Source organism: Cupressus sempervirens, chromosome 9 (assembly GCF_028749045.1).
Source record: "Cupressus sempervirens isolate cs-2001-9-10 chromosome 9, ASM2874904v1, whole genome shotgun sequence".
In the NCBI taxonomy this organism is placed as follows: Eukaryota; Viridiplantae; Streptophyta; class Pinopsida; order Cupressales; family Cupressaceae; genus Cupressus; species Cupressus sempervirens.
The window spans coordinates 259,968,055-259,977,105 of record NC_143126.1 but is presented as its reverse complement, the minus strand read 5'-3'; the positions used below and the strand labels follow the sequence as shown (position 1 = coordinate 259,977,105).

At 33.5% G+C, this 9,051-nt stretch overlaps 1 pseudogene across 1 annotated transcript; it reads right to left on the bottom strand.

Moving 5' to 3' along the window:
- Positions 1-4,199: 4,199 nt before the first annotated feature.
- On the bottom strand, positions 4,200-7,882 carry LOC149538438 (protein NRT1/ PTR FAMILY 3.1-like; annotated as a pseudogene). Its single transcript, XR_016356544.1, has 4 exons — positions 7,443-7,882; positions 7,132-7,349; positions 6,180-6,733; positions 4,200-5,132 (listed from the first exon to the last, which is right to left on the bottom strand). The product of XR_016356544.1 is annotated as a protein NRT1/ PTR FAMILY 3.1-like (transcript).
- Positions 7,883-9,051: the final 1,169 nt, after the last annotated feature.

Below are 9,051 nucleotides of genomic sequence, written 5' to 3'. Positions count from 1 at the left end.
TCTGATACAACTTACAACTTCATTTGTAGATTACAGATCTTTGTTCAATCCTTAATTTTTCTTTGCCTTCATACTTTGCACCTCTGATAACTTTTTCACCCTTCAAGCATTCATCTCCTTAAGCCTTCTTTCTTAACATGCCATTGTAGACTCTTCTCTTAGGTCACTTGATGAAACAAAACCCTTGACTCCTTGTCTCCCTTAGGTTCTTGCACATGAGAACCTTGCTTCATGACCAACCATTCCTATAAATAAGAAATTAAGATATTTTTCCACTCGTTCTCCATCATCCAAATCTCATTATCAACTCAAGTGATTATGGAATGTGAGTTTACTTCTCATAATGTCGCACGAATCATCACAATAGGTGGCATGCCTCTAAGAATTTGTGTGGGCAGCAAGACTAGTGGATTTCATTTCATAAAGTTATATTTTGGAAAGATTGTGTGAGGATTATCTTTTATGATCTTGTTTCCATAAGCCTTAATTATTTCTTAAAAAGAATGAAAGGACTGGATTTGTCAAGATATAAAAAACTGATAAAGAAAGTTGACAAAGACACTTTAATCAAACCCCATTCCAACTACAGTTGGTGATGGGTGATTATAGAAGGAAAAGCACTAATCACATGTGCTGCTAAGGGAGATTTTTTAGTTTTTGGGAATCCTTGCAATCTTATGATGGGTTTTTTTTGCCTTAACATTCTCATCATGGGTGCAATTTATTTAACCTATTGTGACTGTGAAACCTACAACAAGGAGATGTCAGAAAAATATGAAGAGTTGGTGGTTGATTTGCGTGGAGAAATGGATGCTAGTGACCACATTGAACCTGTGGCAATTGAGGCTTGCATATGTAAGAGTGAAGTTGTGATGTTCTATCTTCACGAAGGTGGTCTATTGTTGTTTATGGAAGAAATGGAAAAACATGACGAGCATGTCTTGATGCAATTCTTCAACTAGTGGAATGAGAAGAAAGTGAACATCGATGGGATGGCACTCAAAATCAAGGAATAGGTTATTGCTATAGTTGGAGGGATTTCCCTAGGGGCCGAGAATTGGCACAAGAAGGCCAGAGTGAATGATGAGACCAGTTTGAGGAAGTTCTTCATATTTAATGAGGAGCTAGTTCGAATGTATGGTGGGTTTTCCAAAGAGGATCTATTGAAGCCCTGGGATATGATTTTTTATGCCATAATGAGGTATATTATCCTTGAATATCAATTCTAAGTACTATATTACTAGTGGATTTCCCCATTCTCAACCATTTTAGAAACCTAGATCAAATTTCTTTTCCATATTTTGTTTTGAGTTCCATGGAAGATAGTGTCTATAAGGCTAGGAAAAAGAATGAGGAGGGTAAGCCCTTTTATCTCATACACTAGGGTTTTATGAATAAACTTTACAACTACCACCTTGCCTTAAACCCACCACTGTTGGTCAACCCACTAGCTACTGTCATCCCCCAAATATTCATGGACCCTAGCCTTGGATCAAGCCATAAAAAAATCATGAAAAACCCTACCTCTGAGGTAAAAATAAGCCTCATTGATTTGGATACAAACACAAGGAGGACAAACAGAATTCTCAGAGAACAAGTAAATGACTCTAATTGGAGAAATTTAAGTCCCCCCCCTCCAAATAGGAATTTTTCTCTGAGTCTACCAAGAGTGAGAAAAAACCCACCAAGAGGAAGAGGCCACACTAGGACATTGGAAAGAAGCCTATACCCAACCCTCCTAGTCCCTCACATATCTTAGATACCCTTGAAGTTGTCTCATCCCTGACTAGAAGTGGGGGGAGGACATCACCTCCCCCATGAAAGGCACTCCCAAAGGTGGGGGAAAAAAAGGAAGCATAGTCATGACTAGATCCAAAGTAAGGCTCAGCTATATAGGCTATAGAATTCAATGAAGGAGATGGTGGACAATCACATTGGCATTTGCCCAAAATTTGACACCCTGGCTAAATTCTCCATGAAAGTTATGCATTCAAAAACCACCACTATTTATTTCCTATAGGTAAATAAGGACACGAAGGATTTGGTCAAGGAGATCAAAACTACCCACTCCATTTATGGCTTCCTGGTGGAGGATTAGCTAAAGACACTCCTGGGAAAACTTGTTAAAGAGGAGGTGGTGGACGTGAACATGGATGAGCCTGAGGAGAAGGAGAATGAGGAACCATAAAAGAATGAGGGCATCTAGCCTTGTTTATGTTTTTCTTTTTTTTTTAATGTTTTCAATCACTCTGAACTTGGTTCCCTACGAGGTTTTATTATATATTTATATGATTAAGTGTTGGCCTGATAGCAGTAATATGTTCCATGGCTATTGGAATGCTTTTCCATTTATTTTTTCTAATTAGTAACAAGACTGATGATAACGATTGTTCTATTTTGGAACTTATATGGCTTTTGAAGTATAAAACTGGTATCAGTTAGATAATTGGGAGGTAACCTTCAACTGATCCTTCATCCTTTTTATACTTCGGGGACAACCCCCATCCTTTTGCTTGCTATCTAATACTTCAAAATATTATTAGAAAAAATGATTGAAAATAAATAATGATAAATATATCTATATTTTTAAAGTAGTTTCATATATAATTTCATATTATTTTCTAAATTTTAAACAATCCTATCAAATTTTGGCAGAAACTTAGTTGCTATGCAACCTCATTTTATAAGAAGTCATAGATATTTTTAATTTTTTAATTTTTAAAAATACATATACATATAAATCTTAATGTGGTTGGTTAAATTATTGCAAGTAATATTTCTTTTTAATTATAAAAAGAATTTTCAATGTGTACAAAAGTGAGGGAAAATTATTATCTCAAGAATATACCTGAAATATGTCTATTTCATATATAAGGATGGACTCTTTTCAAGTATTATTTTAAATGGTTGTTGATTCAAGGAATCAACTAGGGTGTAAAGTGCTTGGCCACATTAAGCTTCAATCACTAAAAATTTATTTAATCAAAATATAGTATATGGTCTTCTACCAATGAGAACAAAGAAGTACTTTGTAAAGCTTGTGGTGTGGTTAAACAAAACCTTGAGGATTTTTTTTGAAAGCCTTCAAGAAGTTAAAATTTGTTCGTTATGATGTTTGAGGACCTCTGAAGATAATCTCTATAGGAAAATCTTGATATTTCATAGCATTCATTTATGAATTCACTCAAAAGATTTGGATTTGTATTTTAAAGAATAAATTTGAACCATTAGATAGTTGCAAAGCTTTTGTACTTTAGTTGGAGAATCAAAGTGATCAAAGATTTTAAATTCCAAGTTTAGATGATGGGAGGAATATACATAAGATGAATTTGTCATTATTGTACAAAGAAAAATGAATTAAGAGGCAATACTTAGCTTCATATAAGGGTTGATGTAGTTTGTTTTCTTTTTTTTGCCTTCCAATAATGTTGTTTTTGTCAATTTTTCTTAGTATTGTTGATTAGAGAAATCAGTTATGGTGTAAAATATTTGGCCATATTAAGCTTCAATCACTAAAGAAAATGTTTAATCAAAATATACTATATAGTCTTCTAACAATCACAACAAAGTATTTTTTTCAAACTTGTGTTGTGGTTAAATAGCATAGAGAAAAATATTAACTTGGAAAAGCTTGGAGAGCCTCCACTAAGTTAAAAATTCATTCATTTTGATGTTTGTGGACCTATAAAGATGATGTCTATAAGATATTTTTCATATTTCATAACATTCATTGATGAAATCACATACAAGATTTGATTTTATATTTCAAAGAATAAATTTCAACCAATAGATAGTTGCAAGGTTTTTGTATATTAATTAGAGAATTAAATTGATAAAAGATTTTAAATTCTAAGATTAGATGATGGAGAGAAATAAATCTAGAATGAATTTGTCATTTTTTTCCAAAGAACAAAGATTTAAGAAGAAATTCTTAATTTCATATAAGGATTGATGTAGTTTTCTTCCCTTTTTTTAGGTCCTCAGTCATGTCCTTTTGGTCATTCTTCTTTGTACTTCTTATTATATTATATTTAATTAAATGGGGTGAGCTTCAATCTTATAGAAATCTGAATAAAATTATTAAAATTTAAATTGAAGAAAAAGCTAATACAAAACAGTAAAAAATCATTACAAAAATAGTAAAACATACCAAAAATTCTAAAGAAGATCTTATGATATTGTTATCATTATTCAATGTGTAGTTTTTAAGTTAAATTCATTGATCTATATATCTTTGTTGTTCACAAATATACTCCAATACAATTTTAAGTTGATTTCAACTTGAGCAAAAATAATACCGTTTAGAAAAGCAAGGAAAACCTACCCCATTTATTTTCAAGAAGGGGACATGACATTTGAACCATAGATTTTTGTCTTGTATTTATACCAGCGAGCACATGCTAAGAAATAGCCAAAATTCAAGACCCCCATTACGCAGAGAAGAGCGTAAAAGCAATCAAGACGACCTTGGTTTATGTTATTTGCAAGCCAATCACTATTTTTATGAATGATACTGATCAACAGACTACTCAAGTAGTATCCCGCTGCTGAGTCCTGCAGCCTCCAAAGCTGTAGCTGTGCTTTGTACTGTTTTTGGAAATTCTGCATAAAAGAAATCAATTTTCCCTACACTCAAAAATGCTTCCGCCAACCCCATTATCACATGTTGAGGAACCAACCACAACGCTGATATTTCTTCTGCATTGAGACGCTTTTTCTCAACAATGGCAGCAACACCCATTCCTAGTGTACCAATAACCATTCCTGCCCCTATTCTTCTCAGTTGTGTTATTGTTATGCCCTTTCTCTCTGCTAAACGAACCACCACTTTGTCATAGACGGACAAGGTTATTGTAGAGGCCAAAAGATTGAAGACAATGTAAGAAGCCGCTGGTATTTGGAAATGGGAACCCAAATGCCTGTCCATTTTCAGTGCCTGCAACACTGAAAATGTGCTCTGCTGGGAATACAGAATGGCAGGGATGACTGTACAGGACCATATTATCAACGTTTTTATGATGGATTTAAGTTGTTCCACTTGGTCAACTGTGGAGAGTCTCCATGGGTTCTGGTCTATTTGTCCATCTGAGGAAAAGTCCTCTGGTATTTTAATGGCTGCTTTGTTGAGAAACCTGTTAGCAATTTGTAGGCTGTTATAAGTGAATCTCTTTCCATTAATATTCAATATTTTCCAACTACAAAAGAAGCAGAATAAATAAAATATTTTTTATAATCTATATTATCTGTTAATAAATCAAATCATGATTAAGTATTATCATTTATTGTGATAAATTATTATTATTAGTTAAACTTGAATAGATTTCAATTAACACCTCTTATATCAATTTAAGATTGTATTATAGATTTTACTTTAACTATTAATTAAATTTTAAATATTAAATTGTATTGTTAAATTATTATTATTTATTTTTATTAAATTGCTAAATAATACAACAATACATAATATAATAAACCCAAGTCATGACAGTTTGAAGACTAAGAGCTCTGCGATAATAAAAATTAACCAAAATTCTAGAATACAACAAAATGAGTAATATATTCACAAACCTACAACTATCGCTATATATAGCCTTTAGAACTTTAACATAATCAAAACACCTATTACTGAGTGTCTCTAACCATTGGTAATCTTGCAAAGGACAGTTGTCTTGCAGGACCGTCGCTATGCTCTGCCAATTCTCAATTTATTGCTAACATACTTTTTAATTGTATTGTTCTCTTTGCTGTAACCTGGTTTACAGAAACCATTTGAACATTTAAGAATTAGAATCCTTATCATCATCAATTTTTATTTAATTGAAAAATGTTGAGCTGATAACCATGAATATACATGCATGGCCCATACATTGAACTTCAACAATGGATAAAATAAGATGCCTTTGTTCAAAATTGACTCCTATCTTATTGTCTCTAAGCCTTCTATTAGTTTTAGGGTAAGGATATTTGGGGTTTGAAGAATTGCATACTTTAATAGGAACGTGCTTGACTTTTTTCGTTACCTATCTTGGATTGTATATTTATAAAAAAAAATTAAATATAAGATTATCTTAAAGTTTACACGGGACTAATGGGTCAAAATCGAGATTAATTATTAACAAAGTTCAGTAGATTTAAATTTAAGACTAATCTTTTACAAAATAGAGGCCAGAGAAAAATACCTGAGCTGATGTGTAAGGGGAAGCCCTGACTCAATTTTTTCTCCCTAGTATAACTCCTCTTCATTGGATGGCAATGGCAAATGCCTTTTTCTCAGGCAGGCTACTATAACTTGGGCAAGCCCTGTAAAGGGGCTGCCCTCTGGAAGGACATGATTGTACAACTTTGTCCCACAGAAGAAAAATATCATTGATATTCCTGTCAGCAGCACACACAGCCCAAACCCTAATGCCCAGCTTACACTGGATTGAATGTACACAATTAGAGTGGAGGCTAAAACGATTGAAACAAACAGAACACAATAATACCAGTTGAAGTAACTCTGAATCTGTCTCATTCCTTTCGCACTACCCTTTTCAAACTGATCTGCTCCAAAAGTCCCTGAATTGTATCTTATCCCTGCCGATGCTGCAATTGTTAAGGCAAAATACAGATACAGAACTGCATACTGGTTCTTCGTGGGCGCAATGCATGTTCCCAAAGCTTGTAATTGGGGCCCACATGGAGGTGGTCTCAAGGAGCCTATAATGGCCGTTAGCATTAGAATGATCATTGCCTGAAACAAAACACACACCCAATAACTCACAAACTCGGAAGAAAAGAAAAAACTGGTCATGTGGTACAATCCTGAAGTTAAATCCAGTTCAATTTCCATGCTCAAAAAAAATAACAATATTGTATTAGAGTTGAAAGATATTTGGAAGTTTGTTTCAATATAAATTCTCGGTATGTTGAAATGTCTGAGATAAAATTATATACGTGACTTGAGAAACAAAACAATCATTCGAATTGGATATAAACCCTAAAAAACTTATAGGTGGTAAAATTAAAGCCATTGATGCTGTTGAAAAGTAGTATGTAGATAAAATATCAAGTATGTTCATGGGCAATTATAGATCAGAGTGTAACAAATAAAAGCTCATGGCCATGTAATTAAAATAATGGATTACTTACAGAAAAGGAGAGTAATGAACCAATGGAGATAGCCCAAAAGCGGCCAAGATATGCATCTGCAAGAAATGCCCCAAACAATGGAGAGAGATCATTCCCTCCATTAGAGATATTGATGATATGAGTGGCTTCAATACTTTTTATGTTAAACTCAGTGATCAAATAAACAATCATATTTGCAGCCAGGCCCGTGATTGCTGCCGCAGCACATAGCTCATTTCCTGCATACACTAGTCCAGAGTTAAACACAACAAACAGCAAATATCTCCAAAGCTGAATAATTCTAACATATGATAAAAGAAATTCTGAAGTACCAATAATGAAAGGAAAAGTCTTCCATCCTCCACGTTTCTTCTTCATATTTGCATGAGCAGCTGGGTTCTTCTCTAAATCTTCCTCTACGTTAACAACATCTGTTATAGTTTTTGCAGAAGAAAAGCAATGAAAATGGAGGATAGAATAAATCATCTGGCTAATGCTACGAGTTCTAACATTGCCATCACAGCTCTCCTTTCCATTAACCTCTAAGGAAAGACTGTGGTCTTCAGCCATGTTGGTCTTTTCTCAATCGCTATAGCATTCAGAATATGCATGCATCTCTTTGTATTTCATTTTGGGTTGGACAAAGAATCCCAAAAAGAAAGGAAGCATGAAAATTGTGCAGATTTAATATTGAGAATGTGAACTAGTCAATAGTGGTATGGCCCATCTATCAGACCACATTACTGTTCTGATAACCATGACCAGTATGATCAGATTTCCGAAAACGCAAAATAGTTCTTGAGGTAGTGTCATGGGTAGAGATGAAGTAAAAAGGGGTCATAAAGAGTAAAATAAGGGTCTTCAACTGTCCCACCTATAAAATGTTGTGCTAAAATTTTAGGGGATGGCATTCTCACATCTAGCTTAGGAAAATTGTATTCACCAACTAAGAAAGTTTGGAAGGAAACCCAGCTTAAATAAGTCTTTTTCAGCTACTGAGATTTATTTTGTCCACAACCAACAAGTCCTGGTATGCAGAATATATTGTTCATAAGACTTTTCCTCGCCAACTGACAATCTTGAGAAAAGCGCGGACTTATTTAGGTTTTTGAGAGCAACTAATAATTTTTTAAAGAAATTATATATATTAATCTTCGCCATGGGGTCTCATTAGGTTATCTACAGATAATCAAAGAATCTAAACTTCAAAATTTGCTCACCAATTCACTAGAAAATTATAAAGTAACGTTTGACTATATGCCAATGAAATTAAAAACATAAATGATGTATAGGAAAAAACTTATTATTAAGAAATAGTATTTATGAGTTAATTTTTAATTTTGTGGTTGTTGGATTCGATGCTTTATGGGTGCTTTTTTTTTATGTATTGATTTTGATATATATTTTAGAGTAGTTTTCCTAATGTTATATTATTATTTTTAATTTGTATTTTTAAAAGATGGTCTTCTAACTTATTTAATTTCAAACACATTCAATTTAGACACTTTATACTTTCCATTTCATATCCAAGTTCCTTTTGCATCTCTATTTGATATGTACTCTCATAATTGTTTTTTGCCTACCCTTTTATATCAAATCCAATCATTTGACTATTATTATCCTAGATCTTTGTTGCCCAATTTTCTATTCATTCCTTTTTGCTTTAGGTTTGAGTCAAGCCAAATATGTCAAGTCTTAAGTCTGAGTCTAGAGTACCCATAGGATGACCTCTCTTCTCATCATCCCTTTGAGCTAATCTAATGCGGGAAATCATGTGAGCAATGCACTAGTAAAAAAGTTAGGTGATTAAGTTTTCGAGGGTTTCTTATGTGTTTCTCTAGTGAGAAGAAGGTCTGGATATTTTACTAGTTCATCTTTCTCTATTCTTAATCATGTTGGAGGAAAGGATTCACGTTGGGTTACAATTTTCATGAAGGACAT